Below are 17,135 nucleotides of genomic sequence, written 5' to 3' on the forward strand. Positions count from 1 at the left end.
GGTGATTTTTCAATTGTGATCAATAACACTATTGACTGCATGCTAATGTTTGTGAGCCTTTTATAAGCCGCTTCTTTATATTCTAATGGTCTTCATTTTCTTATAATTCTTGTAACATTTTGTTCCCTTCATAAGATCACCTCATGAGCAGCGTTTCTTTTAGTTACAACTTTTTCCAGTGGACTGGTCTTTCCATATCTCATGGTGAACTTCTCCCAAGTCAATGACATATAATTCTACATTAATAGGCAGTATCCCTGTCTGTAAACAAAGTGGTGCATAGCAAAGAGTTCCTGCCTATATCCCACTTGTGACTACGGACCAGATGAAATCTTATCTATATTTTCCTCTGCAGCACTCACAGCACTCACAGAGAATTAATTTAATACGGTCCAGATTTAATATAGTGCACTTCCTGGTCTCATATCCTAGCAAAGCTTTTCATGAATCTGAGCTCGTGTCCTTGTGTCTCAAGCTCTCCCCATAATACACTTACTTTCTTTTTCTTTTGCTAGCGAAAGGTTTTTGCTCCCACTCTTGAGCGCCCAAAATGTTAGATTATGTCGACCCGCTCTGCACCAACTGCAGATGCTATCATCCCAATACACATGTTTGATGGTATATACATTTCTCTCTGCAGCTTTTAGACTGTGAAAAATGATGGGGAAGTTAACTGCCTATTATACTCTGGTGTTATGTGTGTGGGGGGATGTTGATTGGTTATCGGTGAAACGTGATAAAATTGCACCCTTTTGTATATTAATTGTGGTATTTTTAACATTTGCACAAGCATGTTTTAATGGCAATTTCTTTTAAGTTATATGCTGTATCGTATTCTGTATTTTAAACATGAATCATGGCTTTCGGTGTCTTTGCTTTTATGCTCATATGTTTTTTTTATTTTCCTATCAATCAAATAAAGCTTAATATGACTACGAAGAAGTGACACACTTCTGCGCTTTCCCTGCACTGGCACAATTTCAGCAGGTATGCACCAATGCAGACACCCTAACAGTGCAAGGGTGTCTGCGTTGTGGTCAGCATACTTTTTTTGTGCAGGAAGGGGTCCCTTTCTGCAGAAAAAAATATGCTTTAAGGTAATTTTCTCTTTGTATGTGTGCTGCAGAAATATTTCAAGAGACAGTAACTCATTATATTTAATCTTTTTTTTTTTTACGAAATGGGCACCGCATTTCATTTATAAGATCATTTTGTGCTAACAGCGCACACCAGGTACTTAACAGAAAATAGTAACGTTCTGTATGTGTTAATCTCTAAGGATGGCACTAGTTGAGAAGGATAGAGTAACATTACCCACAGTTAACTGAGTTGGGATTAACAATGAGCAGTTTTATATTTATTGTGAATATGTGAATAGAAAATAAATAAATACACTGATCCTACCTACAAAAATGTAATGTGCACTTAAGGATATTCTCCAATAGCATTGTTTTCATACAAATATATATGCACGCTCTCTTTCTCGGGTGCCTTCTAAATGTTTGCATTCATTTTCTTGTTTATCGTGACAATCACTTTGCCTTGTGAGAACTTCGACACATAATATTGGGTTATCCATACTTTGAAATCAGATTGGCGTTTTATGGGTAAAAACCAAAGAGGCATAGATAAGGAGGCGCAGAGCCTGTGTGGGCTTGGGAAGGCTCTCACTGCCTGACATCTTTATGAATGGTATCCATGGTAGGTCATGAATGCACTGCAATGCAGAGATGGGGAAGCTGCCATGCCTTGAACCAGAAGCAAAGAAGAAGCTGTGTCAGACACAATACTGTGCGGTTCTTGTTTGATAACAGTAAAACAAGCTGCCATGCAGTGCATCCTGTATGTTCTCCAATACAGCAGTGCATGCATCAGTCTGCTGCTTTGTTGCTTTCTGTTCACTACAGGCCGAAGCAACAGGGCCAGGCTTATTTGCGTGCTGGATGGGTTTATTGACACTCTGCTGCAGTGGTCTAGGATGCTATCTTACCTTTTTAGCCCGCTTAATGCCTCAACTTTAGAAGGCGGCCACCCAATGAGAATGAAATAGACATTTTAACTAAAGCAAAAACAGTAGTTCTGTACAGTTCAGTACAGCTGAATATGCAGGCCAGACCGATTTGCTTTGCCAATGCTTGTTGCATTCTAAGGCTTATTGTTCTGCATTTAAAATTGGAAAAGCTGAACTACAACTTGCAAAACTTTAAGGATAGTACCAGAATTTTATAGGAGACTCTATGAAAGCCCATCCTGTATGCACTCAGCTTCCCATTTCAAAGGGAGAGACTTGCTACAACCCAGTGGTGAATCACACAGACAGCACAGAATAAAAGCCAAACATATTATCGGAGATAAAATTCAAGCCAGCGAAAAATTGCAAGCGCATCCAAAGTGTGTTGTAACCTCTTGCAATAATGCATGCGTACAGATTGTCTTTAAAAAAAAAATATCTACAGATTTGAGATGAGACATTTTGTATTTCGCTCGAAATGTAAAATGTTGACAGAGATAGACTGCAGTCATTGTTTAAAAATCGTTTCTTAGAATGTGGTGAAATTATGCTTTTCAAAGACCTGAGACTGGGGGTCCCCTTTCTCCATCTCTGCATACAGGACAGTATTGTACTTCCAAAGAGAAGAGCTTCGTCAGTGTCTCTTCTCTGAAACAGCCCCTTCCCCCTCCTGTTGACGGGCGACTGCCGGGCTTCTTTTGTCATGCCTAAAGCTGACGAAGAGGTGTGAATGCGCGCCGTCCCAGGCAGCTCTGAATGTCAAAGGGCCTAGACCTTGACACTCCCAGCTCCAGCCGAGGCACGTTCACCCACTGGCACCGGTGTATGTGCATTTCTATTGAGCAGCAGCACTTCTCAACAATCTGGAGTCACTTTCTTCGAAGTCAGCACAGCGCACAAGCTTAAAACAAGACATTCTGAAAATGCTAACATTTATCAAACATTTATCATCCTTTAATTTATGTGAAAAGGCCGCCACACCTGCTACAAAGACAAAAGTTGAACACAAGAAAAGTATATTTTAATACGATGTGGTGATTTCTTTCCAGATTCAGTGGCAAAGCCAACAGTCCTGGCCTTAACATGCATCCATGCGCCGATGCAAGCTGCATGCCAATGTTTGTGCTATTTCGAAGCATGGTTTAATGTTCTTGTTCTTCATTAAAACATACCCTTACAAGATCCTTAAATATGCATTTATTTTAGTGACAGATTTTTTAGTTGAACCTTTCATAGCTCATGGTGTTCTGCCTAAAGTAAATGAGTATGATTTCACAGTAGTAGACAGAGGAATGCAGTCTTTACTCCGCAGGACGGCTTAACACAGTTAAGTACTATGCAAGACATTTTTGGGAACTTTCCCACACAATAGTTTATCACGAAGATAATTATTTTTTAAATGTCACCAATATTATGTGATTAAAAAAAGGGGATTTTAGGGAAATGGAATGGGTAAGTGTTCAGGGTGATACAAGTCTTAAAGGGGCTTTTACGGTCCCAGGGTGGGTTAAGGTACAGGATAGTAAGTATAGTAATAGGGTTTTTAGGGTTCAGGGTTGGGTAAGAAAACAGGGAAATAAGTTTTTTTGGGGTTCAAGGGCAGGTAGAAGGAAAGGGAAGTAAAGGATTTATAGAGTTTGGGGATAGGTAGAGGAAATGAGAGGTAAGGGTTTTTAGGGTTGAGGGGCAAGTAAAAATACATTGAGGTAAGTGTTAGGGTTCATGGGCGGTAAGACGTAAAGGGAGGTAAAGGGCTTACAAAACGAAGGGATGAGGGATTACCGCAAAAAAGAAAACATTCAAAAAAAGTAACAAAAAAGAGGATGTTGGCGGAGTAACCCCCAATATAAAAAATATTTACATATTTTCCCCAATGGAAAAACAAGTGTGTGTGTATATGTATATATACATATATATATTTATATAGGAATATCAGAAAATACCATTGCATTGTGTGGTAAAGGAATGGGTGGTAAAGCCCTGTATTACACCATGTTGTTAAGGCCAATCCATTGTAAAGCTTGCGAGATAAAGGCCTGTGTGGTAAAGAATGTTATTTGCAGGAAGTTTCCCTGCCTTTACATGAGCAATGGCAAAGCCAATAGGTCCAGCATTCAATGGCAGCCTTTTAACTTTGTCAATGCTTGTTTTTTGGGAAACCCATTGTTGGGGTAGCTGCTAGGCAATGTCCTTCATTAAAAAAAAAAAAAAAAAAAAATGAGGCTAACAGTAGAATGAACAGATTTTGAAATCCAAAGCTGGGGATTACACAAACAAAGAAGGACTACAATTCTACATCGGCCACGCAACATAGAATGACTTATCTGACAGTGCTCAACAACACAGAATGTAGCACCAAGGGAACTAACTGGGATCTTTAAACATAACATTATCTATGTTAACTAAATTGATTTCTGCTACGGGATTCTTCAATTTCTGTACTGCAACACAAGAAACATGGGGGCAGATTTATGTCTGCTGGCGCATCTCTGCTAATCAACAGAGATGCGCCAGAAGAGTTGAGACGCATCTGCCCACCCGTGTGCCACCACTGATGCGCCGCATTTACAATGCGGCGCACCGTGGCGCTCGGATGGCCAGATGCGTGACGCATCCCCCGTCGGAAAGGCGGCGCATTGCTGGAGTTGCGTCGCAAGCGCGACGCAGCTCCAGTAAGTCTCGGGGGTGCCCTATCCCTAACATGCTGCGTCAATCCTTACGCCTGCTTCAAGCAGGCGCAGGGTTTTGATGCAGCATGGCCTTAAAAGTGACTGGGGGAAATCTTGTAGATTTCACTCAGCCACTTTTAGGAGGCGTTCCTGCGCCGGAACGCCCCCCCCGCGCGCCGGAATGCCTATATGTGGCGCAGAGCTTCATAACGTGACGCATCTCCCAGATGCGTCACATTATGAATACCCCGCACCATGGTGCAGGGTTTACGCCGCCGCTGCGTCACGAAAGTGACGCAACGGCGGCGTAAATAAGGCGCAAGGGCCTCATAAATCTACCCCATGGTCTCCCTCTGAGGTCTGCCAGCCCTGTCTGAAAACAGCAAGTGGTATATTTAGAGAATTTTACCTGGACAGGTCATAATTCTTACTGCATTTGCCACATTGTCCATCATCTGCTGCATAATCTGCAGATTTTACCCCCTCCAAAAAATCAAGTTGCTCTGCACTGAGCACAAGAAATGATAAAAGTACCTTACTGGTTGCTCATGGACAACACTGAAACGCTTCCACATAGGATCATAACAAATACAGCACTCTGTCAACCACACACACACCCACTGTGTAGCATGCTGCCATCTAATAATGTGCTTCAGAACCCCTTATAGGATATGAAGCACTATCTATGTGTTATAATACAATACAACAATAGCAGCACCCCAGTGCTTTGCGCTGGGAGCAGTCTGCAGTTGACTTTTAATTCGTTTGGGCAGCATTCCCACTGTACCAGCTGTACTAATGTTAGCAATGCTCCTGTGCTCTCTTCTGAGAGCCTATCTCACAGAATACTAACCCTTATGTAACCTGGGAGCAGTTTGCAATGGGTCCTCCGGCCCATGTGCCCTCGTGGAGTGCTCCTGGAGCACTAATGGCTGCTGTGGTCTTGTGATCCATGCTGGGAGGAGGATGCAGTGGGCTCCTGAAGAATATGAGGCCCTGTGCTCCCTGCACCTGCTCAATCCTCTTTTCTGGATTTTCCAAGCATTTCTCTCAGTAGAATATATTTTAGTATATTCAGCAAGTGAGTGTCTTTACCCTGTGCAATGCACTACAGCATTATGACGAAGCCCAATCGCACCTCCAGTCAACAACTGGAAGATGAGAGTGAGCCACACATTGACAATGCATTTCACAGTTTCCATTATAGCACTGGAGTACACAATATCATAAAATCCGCTAGTTGAGGATGTAAATTCAAGATATGGTGACCATTGTGACTGTGTGACTAGCTAAAATGAGTGTCTGCTTATTATCAATGATCCATTTTATAGCTTATTGTGAAACACTGCCTCTGGTCTTAAAACCACCAGTGATGGATGGCAGGTCTAACTTGGTTCCACTGTACACAACAACACTTTACGCCAGTCTAGGCTGTTCCACTCTACGCCACTCCACTCAGCGCTGTTCCACTCTAAGTCACTCCACTGTATGCCTTTCTAATCTACGGCACTCCATTATACCCTACTCCACTATATGCTATTCCTCTGTATGTAGCTAAACTCTGTCACTTCACTCTATGCTATTCCACTCTATGGGACTCCACTCCATACCACTCCACTATACTGTATACCACTGTACGCAACTACATTGTATGCCACTCCACTGTATGCTATTCCACTGTATGACACCCAACTCTATGCCACTCCTCTGTACACTATTCCACTGTACGCCACTCCACTGTGCCCTAGTGTGTGCCACTACACTCTACACCGCTCCACTGTACAACATAGTAGTGTACACCAATCCACTCTATGCCACTACACTCTATACCAGCTCACTCCACGCTACACCTCTAAACTCTATGCCACTCCACGGTAGGCCACTCCATTCTACACTGTTCCACTCTACTGTATGCCACTCTACTGTATGCCACTCTACTGTACGCCACTCAACTGTACACCACTCAACTGTACACCACTCAACTGTACACCACTCTACTGTACACCACTCCAGTCTCCGCCACTCCAGTCTATGGCCCTCCTCTCTATGCTATTCGACTGTACACCACTTGACCGAACGCTATTTGATTCTACGCCACTCCACCTAGGGCACTCCACTCTAACTTATTCTACTCTATGGCACTCCACTCTAGGTATTCCACTCTATTCCACTCCACAGTATGCCACTACACTCTACTCTATTCCATTCTATACCACTCCTCTCTACGCCACTCCCCTCTATGATATGCTACTCTAAGCTACTCCACTATATAATATTCCTCTCTACGCCACTCCACTCTACACCATTCCACTCTGTCATTTCACTCTATACCACTCCACCCTGCAATACTTGACTCTACTCCACTCTACGGTATTCTGCTCTAAGCCACTCCACTGTACGGTATTCCACTCTACTCCACTCCACTGTATGTCACTCCATTCTATGCTGTTCCACTCTTGCCACTCTTTGCCACTCACCTTTACACTATTCCACTCTATGCCACTTGGTCAGCCGAAGGTGGATGGGGAGGGAGTTCCAGGTCTTGGCTGCCAGGTAGGAGAAGGATCTTCCTCCGGTGGTGGCTCTGTGGATGCGTGGTACGGCGGCGAGGGCGAGGCTGGTCGATCGTAGCTGGCGGGTGGGCATGTAGAAGGTCAGGCAGCTGTTGAGGTACTTTGGGCCCAGGTCGTGGAGAGCCTTGTGTGCGTGGGTGAGGAGTCTGAACGTGATCCTCTTGCTGACGGGGAGCCAGTGCAGGTCTCTCAGGTGGCCGGAGATGTGGCTGGGTCGGGGTATGTCCAGGACGAGTCGTGCGGAGGCGTTCTGGATGCGTTGGAGTTTTTTCTGAAGTTTGGCTGTGGTTCCGGCATAGAGGGTGTTCCCGTAGTCCAGTCGGCTGGTGACGAGTGCCTGGGTGACCGTCTTCCTGGTTTCGGTGGGGATCCATCGGAAGATCTTGCGGAGCATGCGAAGGGTGTTGAAGCATGATGATGAGATGGCGTTGACTTGTCTGGTCATCGAGAGGGAGGAGTCCAGGATGAAGCCCAGGTTGCGTGCGTGGTCCGTTGGCTTGGGAGTGGCGCCCAGGGCAGGGGGCCACCAGGAGTCGTCCCAGGCAGAGGGCGATGATCCCAGGATGAGGACTTCCGTCTTGTCTGAGTTTAGTTTCAGGCGGCTGTTCTTCATCCATTCGGCAACGTCTTTCATCCCTTCCTGGAGGCTGGTTCTGGCGGTGGCGGGGTCGTTGGTGAGGGAGAGGATCAGCTGGGTGTCGTCGGCGTAGGAGATGATGTTGAGGTTGTGTTGGCGTGCGATGGCTGCTGAGGAAATAAAAATTATGAGGCCTATGTGTCCCCATGTGCCCCCAACGTTTATGTGCACATGCATGTAACCCATGCATCTCCCCTCCATGGCCTGTCTATTATGATGCTTATACTATAAACGTGGCCTGCCATCATCCAGTCTCCCATGAAAGAAACGACAAATCTGCATTGAGGCCTACACGTTTTGCTTCATGTTTTCCTGCATTTACATGAAAACCCATGTTTGTGGCTCAGCCAAAGCCGAAAAGAGGTTTCAGGCCTCAGACGCTCTAAGAGCTGCAGCTGCGTATCCTTGGCCTTGCACACTTGGGCCTCAGCCAAAGGGGCCCTGTCAGAGGTGCCGAGACAGTATTGAGCACGGTTATCTGCTGAACCACATTCCTGCCTGGAGAAGGAGGAATAAACATAACCCATCTGCAAAGGAGAAAGCCTAGCCTTTCTGTCTCTTTTTGTGTGATTGCAAAGCTCACGTCAGTAAAAAGCCCATAGCCCCCATGTAGGGCCTACGCAGTAAATGAAGAAATAAATGCCACATTGGCTCTTGGTGATGGGCAACATATGTCACAAATCAGTCCCTGCTCCAGACTTTAGATATCAGATAATACAAGATGTGCTGGTCGTCCTGACACTGAAGGCCTCACTTCCAGACTCCCCGGTTGCACAGCAACCCTTCCCCACGTCAGTTACACGTCATGCTCGAGTTGAGCACAAGTAAGGCAAAGTTCCAGTAAAATTCCAGCTGATCACGCAACCCCCTCCAGGTATCCACCCACCTATGACATTCACCAATGATCATCAAGTGGACGCCCACATGGACGCCCACCTTCACGCCTACTTACACGCCCACATGCTCTTATCTCATTCTCTCTTGCTCTTCTGCTTACGTATAATATCAAATGTATATATACTGTACTCTGTGAATAAAGTTTGAGAATATTCTGAGAATACTTTGAGACCCTTCCAGATCCCTTGTGGTGATGGAACTATTCTCCCTATAACTCGAGTTATTGGAATAAAGCCCTTTTGAACCTGATACCACAGACTCAGCCTCTTGCTTTATGCATGATCATATTGATAAAGAAATTATGAGTACGTAATACTTTATTTACGACACTGCGAGGGGGCTCATGTAGATGTTGACGAGGGTTGGGCTGAGGGATGATCCTTGAGGTACGCCGCAGATGACTTTGGTGGCCTCCGATCTGAATGGGGGAGGCGGACTCTGAGTTCTTCCGGCGAGGAACCAGATGATCCCCTTAGGTGCCTTCTCTTGGATCCCGATGTTGCGGAGGGGCTGTACTAGGGTGCAGTGGCAGACAATGTCGAACGCTGCAGAGAGGTCCAGGAGGATGAGGGCTGCTGTTTCCCCGTTGTCGAGCAGGGATCTGATGTCATTGGTGGCTGCGATCAGTGTGGTCTCGGTGCTGTGGTTGGCTCGGAAACCGGACTGCGAGGGGTCGAGGGATCCGTTCGTCTCGAGGAAGGCGGCGAGCTGTCTGTTGACGGAAAAGTGAGGAGCGAGATGGGGTGGAAGTTCTTGAGGTCGGTGGGGTCCGCTGTTGGTTTCTTCAGGAGGGCGCTGAGCTCGGCGTGCTTCCAGCTCTCCGGGAAGGTGGTGGTGTGGAAGGAGGTGTTGATGATGTCCCGTAGTTGGGGTGCGATGATGGAGTCGGCCTTGTTGAAGACGTGGTGGGGGCAAGGGTCGGCAGGTGATCCGGAGTGGATGGTGTTCATCGTCCGGGTGGTGTCTTCGGTGCTGACCGGGGTCCAGACGCAGAGGGTGGTGGTGGGGGGCGTTGGTTCGGCGGTTGGGTGCGTGGTTGGTGCGCCGAAGCTGTTGTGTATGTCGGCGATCTTGCGGTGGAAGAACGAGGCGAGAGAGTCGCAGAGGTCTTGTGAGGGAGTGATGTCATTGTTTCCGGCACTGGGTTTGGAGAGCTCTTTGATGATGCTGAATAGTTCCTTGCTGTTGTGGGGGTTGTTGTCCAGTCTTTCTTTGTATGCTGTCTTCTTGGTGGTGCGGATCAGCTGGTGATGCCTGCGGGTGGCGTGCTTGAGGGCGGTCATGTTGTCTGCGGTCTGGTCGTGGCGCCAGGCTTTCTCGAGGGGGCGGCAGTTCTTCTTGGAGTCCTTGAGTTCGTCGGTGAACCAGGGGGCTTTCTTGCTGCCGGGTCTGCTGGGAGGGTTCTTCAGTGGTGCGAGGTCGTCGGCGCAGGCGGTCAGCCACTGTGTGAGGTTGCTGGCTGCTTCGACTAGTGTGTTGGAATGGAGAATTTGGGCAGGACTGTCAGACCATTCCCATTTAACCTTGATATATGAATTAGTGAGAACTCGGCCTAATGTACCCAGATGATGACTCCGAGTTGAGGCCCTGGGGGATTGAGCCTTCCAAACAATTCTTAATGAGGAGCGGAGTGTACATTTTTACATGAAAAGTAATAGGGTAGGGTAGGGTACTAAAATATCATAATTACATATTGTCCTATCTTAGTATTGAAGCACAAATATGGACAGAAATATCAAAAGGCAAGTATATATAGGTAATTATAGGTTTATTATTCTTAACTCTACAGTTCAACTAAATGTATGGCAATTAAAAATTATAAGTACAGTCACCTGCCCATAATCGGGGTTTTCAAGACTTTTCAGACACTGAATTTGCACCAATCACCCCAAAAATCATTGATTATTAAGATAATCTAGGCAAAATCAATCTTCATGGCCTCATGGGTGAACAGAGAAATGTTAGATTCCTGGCTCATGATGGAAGAGCTGAATGCCTCATTAAATTGGCCTACAAATAGTCTTCTATGTGGATAGATTTGAATTCCCTATGTAGGAAATCTGATGCTATTAGATCCATCACCCATTCAGAAACTATTCGTTCGGTTTGTCACAATACCCCACTGCAACCAAAGACAGAGAATGCAAGCTCCCATTAGAAGGTAGTTTTAAGTCGAAGACAGGAAAATAGGCCCGGGGCATGGCCACAGATCGGCGCACTAGATTGAACACTACTAAACATATGCTACTTTTGATTCTTAGACATGTATATTTTAGAAAGATTTTGTCAGAGTCTAAACAGCGATCTCAAAATAATTTGGTTAATTTTTCTAGCTTCCCCCATGTAACTTCATGGCCCACCCAGGCTTCTTCATAGCCTTCCTAGATGTAGAATCCTGGAGCTGGGCCTGATGCAGCAGCAGAATTGTCACGCCATACCATTCCTGTGGTGGACTTATTTTCGCTTGAAGATTCTCTACTGGCAGCCAATCCCCAAAGTGCATATGAACTGGTCCAGAAGAAAATATACCCCATGGGGCAGATTTAAAATAAATACATGAAATGCAGCGCAGCACCCGAAGAGGTTGCAGTACGCTGCGTGACAGGGAGGGAGCAGGAGATCTCCATATCTTTTATATGGCTATTTCCTCCCCTCTCCTTAGCGCCGGCACTGATTTTAGCTGCCGAGTGCCAAGCACACACCTCAGCGCCATAGCACGAGGGTGTGTGCATGAGTCTAGCATAGGTTTTATACAGGAATGGTACCCTTCCTGTACAAACACCATGCCTAGACAAGTTTAAACGTTTTCCCCACTGTGTATGTGTGCTGCACAGTGCAGCACGTATGCAAAGTCGGAAAAGAAGAAATTAAAACATTTCTCCTGTTAGCGCCTCCTATGAGGTGTTCTTAACTTTTAGCGCAAAACCCTGTCTGCAATTATTTGTAGATAGGGTTTTGCCTCAAAAGGCATTGGTGGTTGTATGAGAATGCCCATGTACCCCCCATGTAACGCCCTGTTGGGGCTAAGTAAAGCTAAGTAGTGCTTCTCGCGGATTTGCACCACTTTTAGGGCACTTTCCAGCACATACCAAGTTTTGCGGAGGAAAGTAAATTCCCCCCAAAAAACTTTTGTGCTGGTTAGCATCACTTTTGTGATGGTAATCCAGCCCAAAATGTTTGAAAATTTGGCCCAATGGAGCAAATGTTTTAAAACACATAAGCAACGCAGTACCCAAAGAGGCTGTGCTGCGTTGCATGACAGGGATGAAGCAGGAGAGTACCATATCTTCAGAGATATGTCTCTCTCCACCCTCTTCCTAGCACTGGTGCTGATTTCAGCTGCTGAGCACAACGCACATACCTTAGCGTCATAGCGCTAGGGTGTGCGCCTGTGTCTAACATAGGTTTTGTATAGAAAGGGTACCTTCCTGTACAAAATACCATGCATAGACAAGTTTAAAGGCTCTTTCCACTACAAAGTCGGAAAAGAAAGGAAAAAATAAAATTAATTCTCCTGTTAGCGCCTCCTTTGAAGCTTTTGGTGCAAACCTGTGTCTACAATTCTTTGTATGTAGGGCTATGCGTCAAAAGGCATGGATGTTTACATGGGAATTCCCATGTACCACCCCTTTAAGGCCCCCTTGGCGCTAAGTTACGCAAAACAGTGCTTTGCACATCTTTCACTTCTTTTAGTGTACTTTCCAGCACAAAACAAGTTTTACGCTGGAAAGTAACTTTCCCCAAAAACATTTTTTGCTGGTTAGTGTCAATTTTGTGATGCTAAACCAGTGCAAAATGTTCTATCCCTATGGGAAGATTTTCAAAAAATACACGCAATGCAGCACCCAAAGAGGCTGTGCTCCGTTGCGTGACAGGGAGGGAGAAGGAGAACACAATATCTTCAGAGATATGCAGGGCTTGAAGTGGGATGAAATAACTGGGGTGTCCCTTAAAGGGGCGGGCCAAGAACGTGGCTTAAAAGACTTAAGCTTAAAATCTGTGCTTAGTGTAGCGCCCGACTTGTATTTTGCTGTTTCTGTCATTGCAGCCAGATATATGATGCAATAAGTAACATCACACCTACAACAAGTCAGGACTATTGGCTGTGTCAATGGTTGTTAGTTGCATAGGATAAATAAGCAGCAACTATGACTTGTATATAATATTGAAAAACCTTCCACTTAAAGCTCTGGTGACACCACAACAATGTTGCTGCTCCCGAGTTTCAAAAAGAAAAGGGAAATCCAGAGAGAAAATGACTCTCTTTAAAGGATTTCCCTTCCCCAACAACGCTCACCTGGCATGACATCATGCTGTAACTTCTCCACTAGTGAGCAGTTTGAGCACGCGCACATCGATGTGCTGCTGTCACTGCAGTCCGGGAAAAACAGACCGCCTGTGCCAGAGCACAAAACAGAGACTGATAGAGACCCGTTTCGAGCCCCCCTTTAAAAAACTGCAGGTGATCAGCACCTGTGAGACACGGCCAACTTAAAGCCCTGGAGATATGGCTGATTCCTCCTCTCTCCCTAGTGCCAGTGCTAATTTCAGCTACTGAGTGCTACGAACACACTTTAGTGCCACAGATCCAGGGGGTGCGCGTGAGTCTAGCATAGGTTTTGTATAGGAAGGATACCCTTCCTATACAACCTACCAGGCTAGACATTTCTCTTGTTAGCGCCTATCTTGGAGTGGTGTTAACTTTTGGCGCAAAACCCTGTCTACTATTCTTTGTGGATAGGATTTTGCGTCAAAAGACAGGGATGGTTGCACAGGAATGCCCATGTAACGCCCCCTTGGCGCTAAGTAATGCGAAACAGTGTTTCGTGCTCCTTTGCGCTACTTTTAGGGTATTTTCCAGCGCAAAACTACTTTTACGCTTTCAAGTACATTTGGAAAAAAACATTTTGTGCTGGTTAGCGTCACTTTTGTGATGCTAACCCACAACAAAATGTTTGAAAATCTATTCCTAAGTGTCCTTGCAACACAAAAGAAGAGCAAACCACTTGTTAAAAGGACAGACAAAAACTGAATGTAGTGATAGTGACGATACACTGGCCTCTAACAGATAAAAATCACTATTTAAACAGAGTTTTCGTTTATCGTGCAATGTAATTGTAGCAATTTAAGAAACAACCTGTACAAAACCATAGTTAAAGATAAAAAGCTATTGAAAAAATACCCAGCATGTCAAATAACTGAAAATTTACAATCTGAGAAGGGCTTAAAAATATCAGACCCTTCCTGTGCAGCGTTTTTATTATTCTCTGCAAATGATTGACAATATATCCAGATATTCGGTTGTTTTGCAGACATTTAGTTTAAAATTACATGGTTCTTTCGATTCCTGTTAAAAGAATTCGAAAGGCTCTGCCCAGCCTTCCTGTGCAAAGAAAAAAGAAAGGGCTCAGGGCGTTTCCATGGTCAGCCAAAGATGTGCAGATTCACATATCTGCATAACAAAGGGCCAAGTAATCAACGTTGCTGATACCTGCTGGCCGTGACTGTCGGAGATTGGGGGATGGGCGCTCCTGCAGCCTAATACACACACCTTAGCTGTGTGAGCAGACAGAGCAGGAGGCCAAGAGCAAGTAGCAGTGGGTGCGCCTTGCTGAAAGGCTGAAGATCTTGTCAAAGCTTTTTTCTCTCTGCTCACAGTAAAGATGCATGTCTGTGATTACAGCAAACACGTTTGTCCAAGCTCACGAAAAACACGTAAAAAGTATTGTTTTCAACTGCAGTAAATGATGAGCAGTAGCATTCCTATAAAGGCTACAGCAGCCTACTTTGGACATTAGTATCCTGGTTCGAGTCCCATGGTTTGCTAAACCGCCCATGATTATGGGAAATTATATTTATTCTCTTGGTAGTGAAAGAAACACAGCCCAGCCATGTAATGTCCTTGAGTCAAGTTCGCGCTAGAAAATAAAAATGCCAATAGCTGAGGCACCCTCGTGATTTAATAAGGGCTAAGCACCTTGTACAACTGCATTTATTGAACGGAACAGCACAGGGATTTCAGATGCACAGGCATGCAGAAAGTTTAACACCAATCCTTGTTTTGTTTTTATTAGAAAGCACCAATGCTTTCTTTCGTTTTAAATTCATATTTCAGCTTCTAGCCATTATTTTTCCTTGAGCATTTCAAATCCTCACCATCTTCTTTTTTGGGTCTTTTTGAAGGGGGATGATTTTTTTTTAAATTAATCAAACTCCTACTTGCAAAAATGTGCTGCTATTTCAAACAAGCATTGGCATAGCCAATAGGCCTCACCTTTGGGACCTTACGTTTAGCCAGAGCTTTTGTCTTTCCCAATGTCTTTAAGCTATGTTAAAGAGCAGCATAGCTGCTGTGCAGCATGTTGAAAAGTTATTATAAAAAAGTGTTATAAGCATTTGAAAGTTATTATAAACAGTGTTATAAGCATTTTTGTTCCCTTATATATAACCAAGAAGACATTATGTACAACTGAACACCATATTAAAAAAAGAACTAACATAAAAAAGTCTTCTGTTTTGTTTGTCTTTGGAATGCTGCCAAATTTTTCCTGCCTGCTCTAAAGTTGGTTTGTTATAGCTTTTTTTGTTGGGGGCGGGGGGGGGTCAGAAACACAAAAAGGCTTAATGAGGATAGAGAATGCTGCTGCACCAGCGAATGTCATGAAGCCCTGTGCGCCGAGAGCCGGAGCACAATACTGAGCAGGCACTCTAAGGTAGTCAGTCGAGCCCCGGCAGGGAGATTTATCTCAGGGGTACACATTTTTCATATATACACCCGCCACGGTATGAGGGCTTGCGTTTCACTCTTGCACAGATTGATACCTTTATAGCTGTGAGGTGGAGTTGCCACACGTGATGCTTTCACCCAGTGCTTTTAAGATACAAACAGAATGTTTTGATTACTAATACTTGTAGAACTATTAGAAGTAATGTAACATTTCCTGTAATTATTGTGTAGTTGTCTGAAAACAGCATAGCAAAGGTGTTGTTAAACATGACATTGAACCTTGTAGGGACCTATATTTTGGTGATGGAGGCTTGCCATTGAAGGCCCCTGCTCAGGATACCGCACCTATCATACACACGAGGGCACCACTGAAAGAGCAGCATTAACATATAATTGTGCCAGGGCACCACCACACACAGTAACACCCAGGACACACTATAACACCACCAACCCCGTACTAATGGGCACGGTTAAACCAGTGCCACACCAGTGTTCTACCAAAAGCAGAGAAGTTCAAATACAGAATAGCACGAGCCACTACCAGACACAGAAACACCCATAGAAACCTACCATAACACTATAGCACCATGACACAAGTAGACCCTGTGGATTGCCAGACCCAGTGCAATAACTGGGCACCACCAGAAACACTGAAGCAGAAACACAGTAGCGCCAGTTCACATACAAACCGAGCAGCAGGCTAATCCTGCAGTATCTGCAGGGCATTGACAGACCAAAAGTACCAGCAAGGCACGGCCTGAGCACAGTGGGACCCTGAGTAGCATCAAACCATAACCATAACCAAAACAAGGCAGTGCTTGGCTTTAACCCAGAACGATACGATGAAGCTGACAGAATTGGCAAAAAGGTAAACCAATAACAGCACAAAGGCCGAACGTCACCCAAAACTCCACCAGGGCATGGCCAGAGCTTCACCAGGCCATGGCAGAGCTCCACTGGGCACGGCGAGGTGCAGGGTGCACCAAGCATACTGCCATACTACCCTGTGATCCAGACCTGCACCAGTGTAGGGCCAGCACAGCAATATGGCACAGCGGAAAGTAAAGTTGCAAGGCACAAGCCAGTAGTGCCAAGGTAAGGCAGACCCAATACTTGTGAGAACCTCACGTGATAGCAGGGCAAAGCAAGACCTAGCGCAGGGCAAATCAAGAACTATCGCAGCACCAGAGCAGCCAGATCTGCCAACAAACAGATCAAGGGAAGGGCAAATGCCACAGGTGGCAGGGAGCGGGCAAAACACTAGCAGGACAGGACCTCCTGGGTAACAGCAGCTGGGTGCTGTGACCATTGGCAGTCCGAGGCTGTGTGCGGCTGGGGAAGGCTGCCTGCCATTCATTCTCAAGAGTGTCCTTGTGTAGGGGTTGGGGGTTGTGGTCAGTTTCTACTGCTCTTCACCATCCCTTCTAGCTGTGCTCCCTCCAGAGCTCTTAAGCATTCCCAACGCCATGCTTGGCAGCTGCATCAATGCACCTTCAAGTGTCACATTTTATCCATCTGTACAGCCCCTGAAGTCTGCCATCCAGACCGACCCCGTGGCTCCATCATGCACAGCTCACTATCTGCCGTGTGATCTCGGTGGCCGCCATAATGTTCAGGCTCA

Source organism: Triturus cristatus, chromosome 2_2 (genome assembly GCF_964204655.1).
Source record: "Triturus cristatus chromosome 2_2, aTriCri1.1, whole genome shotgun sequence".
In the NCBI taxonomy this organism is placed as follows: Eukaryota; Metazoa; Chordata; class Amphibia; order Caudata; family Salamandridae; genus Triturus; species Triturus cristatus.